Below are 19632 nucleotides of genomic sequence, written 5' to 3' on the forward strand. Positions count from 1 at the left end.
TATTTTTTTTTTTTCACATATTTTTATTGTTTTTCATTATATTTTTACTGTTTACCTTTTTTTGTCTTTAGGACAGTAGAATAATAGACCAGAAAGTACCTGTGAGCCAGCAGCTCTTATATGTACTAAAGATGTGCATCACTTTATAAATCAACAGCAAAATCATTGCAACCCCCAGGTTTTTGTGCTGTACAAACAGTGGACAGTCAAACAGTTGTTTTTCTAGTGCTCAGAGTTGGTTCTCCAGGAGGATTTGCTAGTTTATTTGCAACGAAAGACAGAACGACACAAGGGTTGCTTTAGCAACTGGTGCCTCACTAACCTTGTCTGTGATTTAATGGGCCTGGTGAAAAACCCAATTAAATGGGATTGTTTAGCTGGTCGTGAGATGAGAGTGTTTTACTCGAGAGCTTTGATATCTTTCTGACAGCCCCAGTCACGCCCAGCTCTGGCTGTAATGAGATACACTCGTGGAGTGACCAGACATTTGAAAGTGGGAGGAACACTTTCCACATTTTAATCTAAAGTCTTGTCTGGGCATAATCGAGAGAGAGAGAGAGAAACATGCTACGTAACAGAAAGTGTCAGAATCGGCCAGCTGTGCAACAACACAGCAGATCTATCTCACAACGCAACCAAGATGGCCATATTATGTTAATGAGAGGGCATCGAGAGCGAGACACGACCAGAACCGCATTCTATGCACACTAATGCAGACGTCAATGACTGGCAAATGCATTGTGAGTGTGAGGTCCAGTTGTAAATGCAGTTGTTATTGCCCAATATAGTGCACATTTTGAACAGAACTTTAATTTTATTATGAGCCTTATTCACATGTTTGAATGATATTGACTCTTTGGAATAGCATGCTAGCAAACTAAACTCGTTATTTCTGCAGTATGTAGAATGTATGCATGGAATATCCAGATTACATATGACATTTGCCAAAATGCAGTATGCAACTGAGCAGAATACTGTATCCCACAATGCAATGCTCTCAACTTGACCTTCTATTTCCAGTGTGGCAACTGATTTCACTGCAAAAAAAAAAAAAAAAAATGTTCTTACTTGTATTTTGTCTTGTTTTCCAGTATATATAGTTTATATTTTAAACGAGAAAGCTTAATTCCCAGTTAAGTGATATTAGTTGCAGGGTTATTATAGTTAACTAAATCCTTTTTAAAAATGTACAACCTTTTAAAAAATAAAATATTTTTTGTTACTTGAAATAAGATAAACACTTAACTAAAGTAAAATAAATTATTTTAAAGGCTTTTAGTTTTTTAGTTCAGTAAAGCTGTAGTTCAACTAAAACTGAAATTAAAATGAATAAAGTCTTATATAAACATTGTTAATAAAATACAATAAAATGACAAACACACACACAAAAAACGAAAACTTAAAAAATAAAATCAAAACACAAAAATAAAAATATAAAATAAAAACGAATTTAAAATATTGTTTAAAAAAAAACTATAATAGTACTTCAATGATCCGTAACTCTGATTATTTGTAATCTTTTTTTTTTTAATTCCTTACTGCCAAATTTTAAGACATCTTTACACAAAATGTAATTAAAAAATACCCTATTTTATATTCAAGATGATAACTGGATTCCACATGTAGAGTATGCATTGTGTTAAGGTCACCATAATATTGTATGCTAATGTTTATCATTACAAAATGCATACTGTAAGCTAGTAAGTAAGTATTAAGTTAGTATCCAAACATAGCCAATGACTCCGAACTGAAAAGGTTAAGCTGGTTTGTGAATAAGCTTTGCACAATTGGTGAATGGTCCCAGAGAGAGAAACAGTCAGAGTTTGTCTGAGGCGCCGTGCCCAAAACACTGACATATAAACCAACCCAAACAGCTGCCTGGAGTGAGTTCTTCCTAAATAAACACAGTCCAGCGCTCAGCTGAGCCTCCCATACACTGTGTGTCACATGTGCAGTGTGCTGGAAGAAGTCAACTTAAATACTGAACTCAACCTAAAGATGAACAGGAAGTCATCTGAGGTCACGCCGTCGAGCTCTAGACCCTTCTTCTGCTTTTTAATGTTAGAGCAACTCTAAATTTACACCGAGACAAAGATGTGTGTGACTCGACAGCAGTTTTGGAAAGCGGTACTGTGGTGTGGCACAGCTAAAAATGTCTTCCTATGAATACCAAACAAACAATAAAACCCTCATATTTCCAGATAACAATTTCAGATGCAGCTTGCAGATTTATCATGGTCTCTGGCAAATTGTGCAATATTTATGTTCTTTTTGCTGTAAATACGGCCCTGAGATTATTTAGCAGTTTTTATCCTTGCAATATAATGTTAATAATAATTATAATAATAATCTTAGAAGCCTCTGTTTATAATTTTTTCACATATTGAAATGTTTTCAACATAATTTAAAATAATAATATAATACAAAACAAAAAAAGACAATCAAATAATAATTTAAAAATAAAATCATAGAAGCCTTTACTAGCAGCATCACATTCAAGTTAATCTTGATAAATAAGAGCTTTTTTATTTTAGTATTTGTAATTTAATGGGAGTAATACTCTACATATAAATCACTATCATACTTATAGTTTAAACAAATAATTATTTTGCAGCCAATTGTGTTGTATTTACTCACAAATGGTGCTAAAAAGAAAGTTTAACCCCCTTGTTTTGCACTTGTGTTAATGTGTGTTAAGTTTGCACCCTGGCTTTAAAAGTACAAATAGAATATAAATCATAAGATAGAGCTCACATAAAGGCCTGATTGTGGCTGTATGCATGTTCTTCTTTTCTCAGGCGTAATTCCAAAGCTATATTGTAAAATAGCACACACAAAAAAGCAAAGGGCGCTTCAGGCAAATCATTGGCCAGCTAAAAATAACCCTGGATTGCTCAATCATTTTCTCCATAAGACGTGAGATAAAATAGAAAATAGTCCACAGATAAAAAAGCTCTCTAAACCGTACGTGTGCGGTTGGATCTGTTTAAGTATAATTAATCCTGCTATGTTTGATTTGATTTTTTGCTTTCTGTGTGTAAACAGAGACTCCCCCAAGAGGCAGATGCATGCTGGGTTTGCCCGCTCACAGTCAATGCTATTAGCTCTCTCCGCCATCTCCTCCGGTATGTGCACTTTTTGTGTCTTGTAGACAAAAATAAGCAAGAAATTTGATCACATGCCACTGGGAAAACACATTGGGATGTTGCTTAAGTTGGCCTTAGTCACCGTAAGAACTCTCAAAATGTCAAAGTCTGTGGCAGCCAATATAGAAAAGTCTTTTTCAGGCCCGTGAACCGGAGCAGATCAGCCTTTGATAACATGAGATAGCTCATCCCATAGGAAAGACAAATCACAAAGGAGCACTCTATAATATCTCAATTGTTTCTCCTAGATAGTAATGAGAAGAGATATAGAGCAAATGCACAAGCCTTTCAGATTTCAGTTTCCTGAGGAAAAGACCCCGGGAACCTCATATATAGCTGCTTTAGTTTCAAAAGATACATTTTGCAATCAAAAGCACAAACTATATACTATTTACATCAGGGATGCCCAAACCAGGCCAAAGTTGGCCTCTCATGATCTTTGATTTGGCCTGCCATGCCATATCACGGGAAGTGAAAAAAATAAATAAAAACATGACATATATCTTCATTTCTAATTTATATTTTTGTTTTATTTTGCATTGAAATATAAAAAAAACCATAAGTGAATTTGACTAAAAAAAATAGTTTAAAAATGTAAAATAAATTTTATTTTTTACTTTTTTATTTTATTTGAATGCATTTTAATAAAATATAGTTGGATACAATGCAACATTCAACATTCATAATGCATCATAATTTGTTTTATTTTTTGCATTTAAATGTAAAAACATAAGTGAATTTGATTTAAAAATAATTTAAAATGTAAAAACAATTTTTATATATTTTTTTGAATTATTTAATTATATTTAATTTCATACATTTTAATATAATATAGTTTGAAATAATGCATGCATTCAGTTGTGGCCCACAGCCCTCAATCAGTTAGATTTTTGGCCCTTTGTATGAAAAAGTTTGGGAATCTCTGATTTACATTCATTTTATACCTCTATACCCTGTCTATGTGTCAATAAGTGTCTCATTTGAGTCCCTCAGAGAAACATCTGAGACAAAGTTCAAGTTAAAGCAAAAAAAAATTAGCTTTGAAATGTAAAAAAAAAAAAAAAAAAGTGAATTTGATTAAAAAATATTTTTAAAATGTTATTTACTTTTTTGTTTAATTATTTACAATTTTCAAGACCTCATATATTTTAATATAATATATTTGGATATAATGCAACATTAATTTTTGGCCCATGGCCTTCAAACAAGTTTGTTTGATTTTTGTTTTGTATAAAACAAGTTCTCTCTAGCCTTTCTATATGTCACTAATTCTCATTTGAGTCTATCTTTAGGTATCTAGAAGAAAAATAAGTTAAAGTTGATGAAAAAAATCTAAGGACTGCATTATGTCTCATTGCTGAGCAATAAAGCTCTCTGGTTAGTGTGTGTTTCTGTCTTGGCTTTAGGTAATAGTCAAGACATTTACAGCTGGAAGAATTATTATCAATTATTTGCAAATAACAAAGCGTGGTGGGGGAAATGTGACATTTACAGGTTTAATAATATTATTTTGCCTGCAAAACTCACATCTGTACTCATATGCCATGGTAAAAGTTTATTTTCTGTGATTAATAATGGTAAGAGTAATAATGGTAACCCATGCCCAAAGACATTAGACACAAAAACTCAATTACAGCAGCAGACTGTGCAGTGCCGCAGAGACTATTAATAAGAAATATAATTATTTTTACATTAACTCTAATACGCAACCCATCCAAGAGTGAATGATTACTCAAGAACACATACGAACTTGTGATTTCCAGCAGTATTTTTTGAAAAGATTGTTTTTTTTTTCTTTTTCTTTCCAGGCCCCATGAGCTTCCCTGTCAGTCAGGCAAGAGTCCGCTTCAGCGTCAGACAGCTGTGTCTTTCCGTCACCGATGTTCAGTTCTGTGATGTGATCCGGTCCCCGTGCCCTTTAACCCGGCGCTGGCGTTACAGAACATTCATGAGCCAGTGCATTTAAAAAGAAATGAGTATGAAATTAATTAACCCAGAGATATGGCTTGGGTAGCGGAGAGAACGCGGTGTTCTGCCGCTGGGGAACACGGTTCAATCCGATTTGCATGAACGTTGAGAGAGGGTTAGAATAAAAGATCTGTGGGAAGGAACTGCTTATGTTTTACAGCACGTTAGGCGGATCCGCGCCATTTTATCTCATGACTATTAACGGCATGCATGTGTTGGAACGTGTTAATAACTCATCGGGAAAGTTTCGCACTAGATCTGGTGAGCTCACACCACATGCAATGTTAAAAATAAAGCTTCTAAAAGCAGGTTTTCACAGTGATGCCATAGAAGAACAATATAGGAACCTTTCAGTGAACAGTTCTTAAAAGAACCATTATTTTCTTAGTGTAAAGAATATTTTTATAATCTAAAGAACATTTATCTGCTAGTGTTGTCAGTACCAATATTTCAGTAGTCTGTACCAATAGCAGTACAATTTCACAATTAAATTTAACTATTAGAAAATTAAATAGAACTATTTAATTATTACTTTGATTAATTATAAATAATTAAAAACATTAACGTTAAACCATTTACACGTAGCCTTCAAATATGTTCAATTATGTAAACATTGCATTAAAAAGATGAAAAGTATTTGATCAAATTAAAAGCAAAGAAGCACATTAGAGGTACAGCTCTATTTTGACCTATCAGATTTTTTGTCCCATCCATTGTTATGATTATCATGTCAAACAACTCAATTTCAGATTCAGTCCTGTATTTTAAAGTCCGCATGAAATAAAAATGGACTTTATTTACTTTACTAGCGCACATTGCTAGTCTTGATGTGAACAATTAATCCGTGCAAGTTAATCTGCTGAAAAAAAATGTTTGTTTTGGTAATCTTTAATCAAAATCTGAACATTTGCCTCCGTTCTGGAATGGCATTCCTTCTTTGATAATGTCAGTTTGACGGCTTGGGCAGAATATGCGTAAACACACCCCTCCAACCATTAGATTGCTATGAGTGAGAGACACGCCCTCTATTCAATATTCCGTTTCAGCTGGAAATACGTCATTACACTGAAATAAAGTCGGCAGCAATATCCGATCCACGCGGACTTTATTACAGTTGTCACTCCGAAACTTTGCAGTGTGTACGCAGCATCATGAAATATAAAACTTTTATTTAAATTATGATTGGGTTATATACAGAAACTGATTTAGAAGCCTCTGATTGGCCGTTGAGTTCACATGCTCAGCAAACACGTCTGCGATTGGCTACAATGCTCAACGCTGCAAAAACACGTTGTACATAAAAACTGTTGACGTTTATCACAGAGCGCGCTCTCAAATACGCAGGGGAACATTAGAAAGCAAACGTCTCTATCAGCGGGAACTGAATCAACCTGATAATCAGTACGACCGGTACTGCGAAAGGCTAGTATGATTAAGTTTTTAAAATGTAAATATCGACTTGCTTCCGAAGTACTGACAACACTATTTCTAAAATCACTTTAAGGCAAGTCATTTCACTCGGCGGCCTTCTTTGAAACGCCTCTTATGATTAAATTTCATATTTGAACAGCAACTGTCTCATAAATGTTGTTTCTTTTGGTCAAATAGTGTTAAAAAAAGCGTATTTTCAGGCTAGACCAGCCAGTGCGCATACGCAGTCCTAAGCATGCGTCTCCAGGATGCTGACAGTTTCTATAGCAACCGGGACTTCGGCAGCTGCAGTGACGAGATGACTTTACTGATTATCGATTGGCTCTTTTATTCAGAAGGCGGGGCTTCCTTCGATAGAGTGGCCATATTGAGCGTTGCATTTTTGCCCATTCAAAACTAAACAAGTGACACGTCTTGGGTATTCTATAGTCTTTGCTGTTTCCCACTATAAAGAACATTTTAAGGTTCCATGGATGTTAAAGGTTCTAAGTGGAACCGTCGATGCCTATAAGGAACCTTTATTTTTATGCAGTGAGGCCTCTGTGAAATATGTTTGTCTGTGTGCCTAATGAAAGAGGATTATTTGCAGTGTCGTATGTGGAAGTGTTTCTTCAGGCTAGGCTCCGTGGAAGACTGCTTTATGTCATTAGTAGTCATTGCTCACAGTCGGCGCACGAGCCCCAGGGCACAGCGGAACGCGTTAATTACTTTACTAATGACCCTTTGTGAGAGAATCAAGCTGTGGCTGTGGAGCGGTTCCCAAATCTCTCTCCTCCCCTCATTCTGCCTCTCCCATCATTCCCTCCCGTGACTCCTCTCATATCTACTACCTCTCCATTGACCCGCTTCTTTCCCTCATCAGATTTTAAACATTTTATTATGTCTTGTGATGTGCAATTGCTATTGCACTGCTCTCTTCCATTTAGATGCAATGCACCATGTTTGACGTCACCGATTTTTCATGTTCATTTACTTTTAAACAATTTTTCATTTCGAAATTGCTGGTAAATTGCAAGGAAACAGCATGTAACACATTGAATTAAATATGAAATTTTGAAGTAGAAAGACTGAAATATTATTTTCTTGTAAAACATACGCCAACATTGTTTTATTTATATCTCATCAAAAAAAATCATTTTTACAGTGCATGAAGGATGGCCGATCCCAGAGCTGCACATGCCAGCTGAGCGACTGCTATTGAGAAGAATGGAAATGCTGACATATAGCGTGCTCCAGGTATATTAGTCATAAACAGGTAAATGCAGAAAGTCCATGTTCAGTCCATGTTGCCACAGGGAACACTGCCATCGTGGCCATCCATTTATCCGTTTTCATTTCAGTTTAAGTTTAATTTGAGTATTTTTAAGTGTTTTTGTCATTTAATAATTTTTTTATATTTCAATTTAGCTTAATTTTTATTTCAGTTTTAGTCATTTTAGTACTTCCGACTTTTTTTTTTCACTTAGTTGCAAGTCAAGTTTTTACGAAGCCCTGCACATGACATGCAAGAAAAAATAAATAAATTGTGCGCACGATTTACTAATTCGTACCCTTGATTTATAAATTGTGCGCACGATTTACTAATTCGTACCCTTGATTTAATCATGCGCACGATTTAACGCACAATTTATAAATCGAGGGAACGAAATAGTAAATCGTGCACACGATTTAGCCTACTATTTTTTTTCCTGCATGCCATGTGCAGGGCTCCGTAAGTTTTTAAAGTTTTTCATCTAATATTTATATTTTATTTCAGGCTTATTTCAGTTATGGAAAATTTTTAATGGAACTTTTTCACAGACTGTGATGATGCATTTCCAATGTTAATAACAGTTAATATCTAGCTTTTAAAAAAAATAAAAAATGTAATGTATATTTGTAAAACTATTCTTTGTGTTGTACTAACTTGGCATTAAATTATAGCAAATTAGTTACTGCGTGAGTGTTTCTAATATGGGATTGACATCAAATTTGAAAAATCTTCTTCTTTTCTGTCCAACATAATCAATCTAATTCCATAATCAATTCCGTTCACCACTATAGAAGTTTATGACGCATTCTGCTTCTGAGAACCCTGGAAATGTGAAAAGTGTCCATAGTTTTAGTCAACAGTAATAATCACTGATAGATTTAAAGGGGTGGTAAATCAGCTATTTTCAAAGGCTTTGTGTTTATGGGGTGCACTGTAACATGTTCATACTTCGTTTAGGAAAAAAAACGATTTTTTTGTACCCATGAAAGATGGCAAACCACTAGGGCTGCACACGCCAGCTGAGCGACTGCCATTGAGAAGAATGGGAATGCTGACGAATAGCTTTCTCTCCAGGTATATTTTTTTTGTCTTAAATAGGTAAATGCACGACTCTGCAGGAATGGAGCCCATGTTGCCACAGGGAACACTGCCATCCTATATCACCTGGCTCTGATGGATGTTGTGTGTGTTTTTGTATTATTATATTGCATCTTATTCATTAAAGATGAACCAAATTTCCAGTGAAAGTTAATGAACTGTCTTTATGGGCATCCAGTTTTAGTATTATTTATGTACTATTATAGTCTTTATTAATATGTAGCTTTTATTTTTATATTTTCCGTTTTAATTTTAGTCATTTTGTTTTGTGCTTTTGTTTTCTTTAATATTTTTGTAAAATAAATGTATTTTTATTCAGATGTAATTTATTTTTTATTTCAGTTTTAGTAATTTTAGTACTTTACCTTAAATATATGTATACTATTAATTATTAATAGTTTAAGTTTTAGTTCACATGAACTATCCAGTAGCAATTCGGCTCAGGTCACAGTGTTGGTCGTGCAATATGCACACGGATGCTCTTTTCTAGCTCTCTTTTCTAGATCTTCTAAGGACTGTTAGTTCTAAAGTACTAAGACACAAACAAGAGGTGGCAGCTACAGCTCCCTAGAGACATAATCATTCATCTAAGGCCAGATTGAGTGTTAATGCCTTGTTTAACCACATTCACATCTTTATAAACACTACACTTTATAAACAATATCTGGTGTTATTAGAGCCCGGATAGCTCAGTCGAAGTGCCATTGTGGGAAGTCGTGGCCTAATGCTTAGAGAGTAGGACTCGTAACCCAAAGGTTGTGGGTTCGAGTCTCATACCGGCAGGAATTGTAGGTGTGGGGAGTGAATGTACAGCGCTCTCTCTCACCTTCAATACCACGACTGAGGTGCCCTTGAGCAAGGCACCGAACCCCCGACTGCTCCCCGGGCACCGCAACAAAAAATGGCTGCCCACTGCTCCGGGTGTGTGTTCACTGCCGTGTGTGTGCAGAGCACTAATTCCGAGTATGGGTCACCATACTTGGCCACATGTCACTTCACTTCACTACAGAAACTCTAGCAACTCTACTAGCTATTCTCTCCTGATCCTGGAGGGATCCAGGGATCCTGGCCAGATCAATAGATGGAGAGACATATTTTGTCCTTTGAGCTGGAGACATATGCCGTAGAGTCTGTTTACCAGCTTATTACCCTGCACTTGACACTCTGAAACTCAAATATTATCTGGCAGATGGAGAAAAATGTTGATATGACATATTTCATCTGTAAACTGAGATGTAAATCATTTTATTGGCTGTAAAAGTTGCAGTAACCGATTACAGACTCATATATCTGGTGTTATTAGATGTTAAAACTGAATCCCTGTGATGTGAAACCACTGCACAGTGACAAAAGAAATGCATCAAGCAGTTAGCCATGGCATATTGCAAATGAAAAATCCTTTGATTTTTTTATGTGCGCCACTGAAAATGAAACAGAGGTAGAGGCATAGTTCAGCCATGAATGAGAGTGCTGTCATCATTTACTCACCCTCATGCCATTCCAAACTTTCTTTTTCCTTTTTTTCCCCCCAGTGCAGAAGTGCCCAAACCTTTTACTGTGGGCTGAAAGTCAATATTGCAACTATATTATAATACAACTTGCACTTAAAAATGAAATTTACTTATATTATCTACTATTCAATGCAAAAATAAAACAAAAAGTGTTCAAACAAAAAGCTAAATTAGAAATATATGCTTCAATTGCAATTTTTTTTTCTTTTATAATTTTCCCTCCTTCTTGTGATTTGGATCTCTTGTGATGTAGAATTGCAATTAGAATTTGAATAATTGTGCTAACATGTGAAAGATGTAGAAGTGCAATTAGTTTTAGTTATTTGAAAGGAGTAGAATTAAAATGAATACAAATTCAAAGAAATTCAAATTACTATTTTTTTTAACTACAAAAACAAATACAAACTTTCAATGTTGGTTTGACAAAGACAGGGATTTTAGGTCAGACAGATAGATAGATAGATAGATAGATAGATATGAGCCGTTGCTTTTTCGAATGAGCCGTGCAATTTTCTGGTGACTGAATTTTCCAGACGCTAATCAGACGCTACAGCCTATGCCTGATGGGATGCATTAAAGGTGATTTGTTTTCCAGGTAAAAAGGTTTTATTAATAGCCTTTTAGTGGAATTCATTCATTTGCTTGATAGGACATCTCAGATGCCCAGGAGTCCACTGACAGCCCTGTTGCTAAGTGACAGCTCTTGGGAAACAAGCTCTGTTAAATAGAGGAGGCTTGTTCATCAGCGTTATTTCTGCATCCATTGATGAGCGTCTGGAAAAGCTTAGAATATTACTCCGCTGACATTGTCAGAAAGCTTTAATGGGCCCAGTGCAGCAGTCACACTCAATCTAACAATCAAGTGCTATTCAACCCATGCAACAGTCATCACAGCACAAGTGAAGAAATCAATTTGATGTACTCTGATTGTGGCTCTTTTGACATGATATAGGAGCCGCCGGACTGTTAATTCATGATTTCACACTGCTGTTTCATGTCGCTGTGTTAGATGATGCTGTCGTTAATCCTGTATTATTTAAGCAGCAAATGGACGACGGTTTGTGCGGGCGTTATTCCGTGAAGCTAGAAAAAGAAATTATAAATAATGTGTAGTGATTGATGGAGCAATAAGACGCTCGTCATGCAGTTTTCTATGTCATTTAGCTCACGCTTTCATGGAAAGTGACGTGAGGGCCTGTTCTAATCAAGCCTGATGCAACAAAACAACACAAATTGCATCCCATGTCATGTTTCAAAAGTCTTTTATGCTCGCCAGTGCTGCATTTATTTGATCAAAAATACAGTAAAATTCTGAAATATTAATACAATTTCAAATACGTGTTTTCTATTGAATATATTTTAAACTGTAATTTATTCCTGTGATGCAAAGCTGAATTTTCAGCATCATTACTCCAGTCTTCAATGTCACATGATCCTTCAGAAATCATTCTAATATGCTGATTTGCTGCTCAAGAAACAGTTCTTAATATTTACAACGTTGAAAACAGTTGGGCAGCTTCATATTTTTGTGGAAACAATGATACATTTTTTGATAAATAGCTCAAAAAAGTTCAAAAGAACAGCATTTATTTGAAATATTAATCTTTTGTAACATTATAAATGTTTTTACCGCCACCTTTGATCAATTTAATGTGTCCTTGCTGAATAAAAGTATTAATTTCTATGTATAAAAAAGAACAACAAAGAATCTTACTGACCTCAAACTTTTTACAGTAGTGTATATGTATCAAGGCATTATACCATAAAGACCATTATGAAACCCTAATGCCCATTGTGACATCATAAAAGGTATTATGATATCATAATAGGTGTTATGGCACCATAAAGCTCTTTGTGATGACATAAAGGGCATTATGGGATCATATTAGGTATTATGGCATCATAATTAGAGCCCGACCGATATGGCATAATATACCTCTGTAAATAAATACTATATAAATTCACATCTCGCGCACTTTAATGCCCTTTGATTGTAACGTGTACGTTCCCTTGGAACTGAAATCATGGCAGAATATCATGTGAAGTCCACTTCGCAGGGCACTTGCGGTCGAATAAGACAATGCTTGAATGCTGCTGCCTGAACAAGAGACCTCCTTAATACCTAATATTTTGGGGGAAGTCGTGGCCTAATGGTTAGAGAGTAACCCAAAGGTTGCGAGTTCGAGTCTCAAGTCCGGCAGGGATTGTAGGTGGGGGGAGTGAATGTACAGTGCTCTCTTCCACCTTCTATATCACGGTGTGTGTGTGTTCACTGCTGTGTGTGTGCGCCCTTAGGATGGGTTAAACGCAGAGCACTAATTCCTAGTATGGGTAACCATACTTGGCCACATGTCACGTCACTCACTTACTGAAGTGAAAGTGTTGACTGGTGTCACTATCTCGCGAACGCGCCGGCGGATCTCCACCAAATTCGGGGGATCCCGACAAGCTCATATCGGCCGATAATATCGGAAAAACGATATATCGGTCGGGCTCTAATCATAATGCCCAATATGAGACTGTGTTTTTTGCAGTGAGGTTTTGCTATTCTGCTAGGTTTTTTATAATGGAAATCCTTGTATTCAGACCAACAATATCAACAACTTTTTCCGCACTAATTTTAGGGGAAAATCTGCAGGATAGATTTGAACATGGTAAAATATGCACTGATATTATACACTGAAAGGGTATATAGGGTTGCACTGTGTCCCTGGGAAATTTGGACATTATTAGAAATGAATATTTGATATTTTTCCTTCAGTATGTTGTGCAGTCCCCTGGTGCAGTTTCACAAAACACAAGAGACTGATCTTCGAAATTGTGTGAAATGAATCTTGCCTGTGTGTTTGTATAGTTGAGTGAGGAACAACGACCCCGAGATCAGGATCTCTCATAAAAAGCCTTAGAAACTTCAACATTCCTGTGGGATCTGTACTTTAAACAATCCATAATGTGCATACATACAAACCCTCTGTAATTGCTACCAGAATGCAATGGCACTTTAAATGCAATTAAACATCTGCATGTCCCCCTCACATGTCACTGCATGACAAGATTATTTCAGTATTTACAGTATGAGAGAGTTAAAAAGGGTACAACCTCAAAATGCAGAAAGTTCTTTTTCTTTCCACAAATTGTCATTCTAAAGAAAGCCCTTTCAATTCTGCATGGGAAATGATAAAACTGGCCTTTCCCTTATATAATGAAGCCTTCGCGAAAGCAGTTAGTTGTTTAAAATGCCTTCTCATACCTCTTTTTAGAGCTTTCCTCTCATCAATGAGACTGCATAGGTCAGTATCGATCCATTATTGAGCTGTCATTTCACTTGAGTCCTCCTGACAGCAATCACTAAGGCCATTTTTGAAATATATTTATCGTTCTTGGGACTAAAATAAGCACTAAATGTTTTAAACTACATAAAAGGAGGTTAAATTTGTTCATAACTTTTAACATGTTGGATATATTTGGTATAGCTACAGTATAGATGTGAAAATGAGACACCGTAGATCTGTCGCCTCAAAGAAATGAACCTTTAGAATATGTTATTCCCAAATGCCAATCATCTCATGGCAGACGTGTGAAAAGAACGGAACAACAGGTGGTGGATTGTCATGGAAACAGCTCCATGATTCCAGCATGGAGGCCGATTCCATGGAAACACAAGCCCAAAAATTCACTCAAGTTGGGTGTGGAAATATGAGAAATTAGTGTATTCGAGAAACGCCATGAAAAGTCAGTCTGCAAAAAAACCTGACAACGTCTGACAAAAATGTTCAGTTCTGTAAAGGGTTCAGTGACAAATACGATGTCCAAGATAATGAAAAGAGACTAATTTAAATCTGATTTTAAAATGTTATTTAAAATGCATGGGCCAAGTTTGTAGAATGGCTTCATATATTTTTTTGAAATACCATTTAAAAAAAAAAAAAAAAATTATATATATATATATGGGTTTTTCATACGAGAGGACTTTATTATTAGCATTAGCATTCAGGCTGTATAATGTACTTTTAAAAAAAAAATTATAATTAATTACATTTTTAAAAAATAAAATAATTTAGAATAATTTAAAATTAACTGACGTAGCCTATCAGCTGTTTCAGATAATGACCAGCTAACTGCAAATTTATTCTTCTGTGTTTTGCTGTCCTGTGACATGGTGAAACTACACTGTTTTTGAATTGTTGGACAAACATTTTTATGAATATTACATATTACATTAAAATGTCGTCATAGAAGTAGTGTATTCACCTTTTTTGTCTGAATTGCTCTATATATATATATATATATATAGCCTGCTTATCAAGACATTTCAACTCATGGTGATACACAGTGTGAGAAAAAAACTATTGAAACTTGTGGTGACTGAAAAAAATAAAATAAAAATGTAACGTTCTATTTTTATGATTCCTTATTTTATTTCAGAACCCAAAGAGACACCTACAAGATCAAGGTCAGATGAAGCCACAGAACAATATTGAATCGAGTAGCCACAGACTCTGCCTGAGATCCAGAGGAAGTGGTACGAATTCACTTTTTTTCCATGACCTTTGAATAATGTGATCAGACACAGCAGATACATGTTACTTGCAAGAATGTGTTAACTTTGTTTCAAAAGGGAGAAGTGTGTGTGTGTGTGTGTGTAAAATTGTATATAATGTTTGATGCACTATATTCTAAGTCACTATTAGTGACCAGGACTGTTGAGTTTCAAAAGGTGGAATAAATAAATATCATATAGAAAGAGAGAGAGAGTAAAACAATATATATATATATATATATATATATATATTACATGATTCATGCACTATAAGTTTTCTAAAGTTTATATGGACTGCTTTTAGGGTGTTGCTTGTTTCTTTTTAAGGGCTTGTCACCTGTGGGCAGCATATATTTTTAATGGACAATAGCAACTTAGCAAAATCCCCTTTTGTGTTTCACAGAAATTATGCAAGTTGAGGGTGAGTAAATGATGACATTAGACTTTATTTATGTCACAGCCATGAACATGATTTGCAAATCAGGGGGAGGTACAATGAATCAAGAGAGCATTTGATTGGACAAAAATCTGTGTAGCGCAGGATGCGTCCTCAGTCTATTTTTCCATAAGAGAAATACTGTCATGTTAAATGTGCATATCAAAGAATTTTGTACACAAGCCTTAAAGCTGACAGACATGGACTTAAAGACAAAAAAAAGGTCTGTTTTTGATTAAAAACAATTTTTGTCTCTCTTTTGAAAATAAGATCACAGAAAACAAGCTCCTTTGTTAAATCTTTGTTGTTTACCCCACCACTGGAAACTTGATGATTGCATTTGAGCGGAATCAATACTGCCGGGTCTGAAGCGACTGCCATGCTGATGTGAGATGATTGGCTTGTGAAAGTTCAATGTGCTTCTTTAGCGCAGAAGCCCGAACAGATGCTGTGATGTAAAGCAGACACTCAGGGCTGAGGGCAAGCATCGGCTCGCTAGCGCCGTGAAGCAAACCTGCTTTGTCAAGCCACCGGCAGGCAGATCAATACAGAGGCGACCTATTCTCCCTCATAGTCACAAAGTGGAGATGTGTACCAATAAATAGGATTTACTTTGACATTATACTGAGGCAAAAGCCATTTAGATGACAGCAGCCTGACACAGGAAAGATGTTGAGCAGAGTAAGATGAATTTCTTCCCCTGCAAGCAGCTATAATCTGAAACAAACTGCAGCGAGCAGAGCTTTGACACTGACTCTGTCGAAACAGAGGAAGGAACTTTGCAGAGATCTGCATTTCCTGTTGACGAGAGCGCTGTCGGTGCTGCTTATGACAACCCAAAACACAACTGATTTTACACATGTAACATAACCACAACAGTCTAACTAAAGAAGCAAGGGACGACTTTGGTGTCCTGTTAGTTTCTTTAAAGCATTAGAAGCACAAATCCTATGATATTTTATATTGAAAATGATCAGATAATAAACTGTTATCGAAGATAAAATGAACTAGCATGAAAAACAATGGTGATTTTGGCCTGTCTCCTGTCAAATGTTATTATGGATTATTTTTGTCCAGAAGCGACGCTTTAAAGTTAAAATGTCTTGATTGATTTGTTTCTTACAAACACGCAGCTTTTGGCTTCTCAAGATGTTAACTGATGGACTGGAGTGGTGTGGATTATTGTGATGTTTTTATCAGCTGTTTGGACTCTCATTCTGACGGCACCCATTCACTGCAGAGGATTGCAGTGAGCAACTGATGTAATGCTACATTTCTACAAATCTGTTCTGATTAAGAAAGAAGTTGAGTTTCAGATCTTATTTTTTACCTTATTTGTGAAAAGTGCTATTTATGTCTGTTTACACTGTACTGCTGATGTTAGTAATTATACAGCTTCACATATCAGAACTGTACGTTTAATGCACATTGAGCTCTTCCTTGGATGTTCACCAAGGTAGGAAGGATATTCTTTAGAAAGATTAAAGGCGACTTTTAACAGAGAAAGCCTGCTGGTCAGGTGCTCTTAACACATCAAGAACAAAATCACAAATAGTCTCGAAACCTGATCAAAGCATTATGGCTCAGCTGTAGACATTTCATGTGTATTTATAGTGCAAGAACACAGCTGTCAGAATCATTTACATGAGAATGTCATTGTTCTGCTTCTGGATGCTGATTGGTGAATAGACATCATTTCAGATGTGCTAATTTTCAGAGAAAATGTGGTAAGTTGGTTATTTTTTTTTCTCTGCTAATAAAAATGGTTCCAAAAGAAACCAAAGCATTGCTTACCATTCAAAAGTTTGGAGTTTACTATTTTTTTTAAGAAATTAATGCTTTTATGAATAAATTGTTTAATAATTTAAAGGGGTCATATGATGCGATTTAAATTTTTCCTTTCTCTTTGGATTTAAAATAGTAAGTATGCATTCATTTGTTAAAAAAAGAACCTTGAAACCTTGTTTCAACAAAAATATGAAACAGCGCAACTGTTTAATATTAATAATAATCAGAAATGTTTCTTGAGCAGCAAATCAGCATATTAGAATGATTTCTGAAGGATCATGTGACACTGAAGACTGGAGTAATGATGCTGAAAATTCAGCTTTGACTGACATTAATCAGTCAAATAAATGCAGCCTTGGTGAGCATAAGAGACTTACTGACCCCAAACTTTTGAACAGTAGTGTGTATTTAATTTCCCAGAATGCATCACCTGGGTTCTATCTGAATCCAGTAAATTCCTCTTCCTGTCATTCCAGTTCAACTTCCTGTGGGATGTGGCTGATTCAAATTCCACCTCATGAATAAAAAAAAAAAAGGATCCAATTCTTCAATTCTGAATTTTGCACAACCCTGGTGTAAGCACAATTTAGATTTGTCTGTGAAGCTCACATGAAGCATTTAAGCATGGATGAAAAGGTTTCTAATGCTTTCTTTCCATGTAAAAGTAAACGCTATGCCAGGAAGGACTTTGCATTGTCAGCGTCTCTATCGACTTTAACCGAATAGCCCATTTGATCTTTATTGCAGGTCCATCTCTCTGAAAAGCTAAAGGAATCGATGCGTCCACATCAGAGAGAATATAATAGAGGTTCACCTGCCTTTGTGCTGAAACCCTTAACATGACAACAGCAGAGAGCCTCCATTTCACAGGCTGAGGTTTGAACTATGGCTCTCTGGCAGGGTCCGGGGCCCGAACTCATCAGCACCGTGGCAGTCGTCCACACGGCGAAGATGAAATTAAGGAAGGTAATGTGGGGAAGCAAATGGCTGTGAATGTGACTCCCGCGGTGCCCCTCCGACTCAATTTTCACGCCGCTTGGCTGCAGAATAAAAGCAGCAGTCCCTGCATCCACCTGCTCTAATCCCTTACACAACTACAGCTCCTTTAACCCCGTACCGACTGTCTTCGCCTTCTCTTTCAGCTGCTTTGCAAAAAAAAAATTAAAAAATTTTTTTTGTTGAATAAAGGTATTAGGTGTCATTGGTACACATCTGTCATTGCATTTTAATAATCTGCCCCACTCGCTGATTATATCAGGGTTGTGAGCGTGATTTCGAGAGTAGCGTGTGGCCGAGAAGCCGTCCGTAAGTGTGTTTTCCATTCCTCTTCCTCTTGACATTTTAAACATTTGAGAGAAATAAAAAAAACATGCAGGGCATCTTAAGCACCACGCTGGCGTATTTCGTGTGATGGGTTTTTCACCACACAACTTATTATGAGGCTCATTCGCTTGCTTCCCAGGGTGTTTCTTTGTACACCAGCATCAGGGAAAAATTTATTTAGACAAAATCGACAACAAACACAAAGTGTTAATTTGGTCTAATTGGTGTCTTATCCCAGAAAATAGTGTTATTGCTCGGAAATTTCTCTTTAATATCTCAGGTGGTGATCTTTTTTAGGTGACCCAAGATGTTCTTTTCTGGACCAGAATTGACATTCATAATGATTTCAGGTAAACATCAGACATTTCTCCTTAAACGCTTTAAAGGGGTCATATGATGCGATTTCAATTTTTCCTTTCTCTTTGGAGTGTTACAAGCTCTTGGTGCATAAAGAAGATCTGTAAAGTTGTAAAGACTAAAGTCTCAAATCCAAAGAGATATTCTTTATAAAAGTTAAGAGTCAACCACACCTACCTAAAATGGCTCGTTCTAACACGCCCCCACATATCTACGTCACTATTTGGAAATATTAGCATAATGCCACCCAAATGTGCACGCAAAGAAAGAAGGTGTGGTTTCAGGAACAGCGGTAGTGTTGATGCAGCCATGTCAGGGAGACGCTGTGTTTCAGTGCGAAAGCAAAAGAACTTTAATTGGCCTTCCGGAAGCAGATGCAATTAGGAATCATTGGTTAAGATTTATTTACAACAGAACAGCACAACCCAGATGTTCGGATTTGTGCAACGCATTTTATGGACGACAGTTTTTTGAACCTAGAAGAGTACAAGGTTGGCTGTGCACAAAGGCTATTTCTAAAAAATAAAAATTCCGACTTTGCTATGACAATCTGGCGCTTCTGAATCAACGACTGTAAGTAGTTTTGTTACTAGTTTAAGTATTTGCTATTGACTGTTCAAATGCGAGTTTTGCGCAGCGTAGAGTAACGCGTCATGTGTGTGTGTGAGGGGAACAGGGTCACATCACAGGAGAGTGAACTGCCTGTCAGAAATCATAGCACGTCAGCTGTCTTAACCGCGGCTTGTGTACTGCATCATCACTGTGTCTGTCACGCGACTCTG

At 36.3% G+C, this 19632-nt stretch overlaps 1 protein-coding gene across 2 annotated transcripts in view; it reads right to left on the bottom strand.

Annotated features, from left to right (window-relative positions):
* LOC107671461 (raftlin-like) overlaps nucleotides 1-19632 on the bottom strand; it is a 95741-nt gene that overhangs the window by 58631 nt on the left and 17478 nt on the right. The gene's annotated exons all lie outside the window — the stretch shown is intronic.

The sequence above is a fragment of the Sinocyclocheilus anshuiensis genome, unplaced genomic scaffold (assembly GCF_001515605.1).
Source record: "Sinocyclocheilus anshuiensis isolate Anshui unplaced genomic scaffold, SAMN03320099.WGS_v1.1 scaffold552, whole genome shotgun sequence".
In the NCBI taxonomy this organism is placed as follows: Eukaryota; Metazoa; Chordata; class Actinopteri; order Cypriniformes; family Cyprinidae; genus Sinocyclocheilus; species Sinocyclocheilus anshuiensis.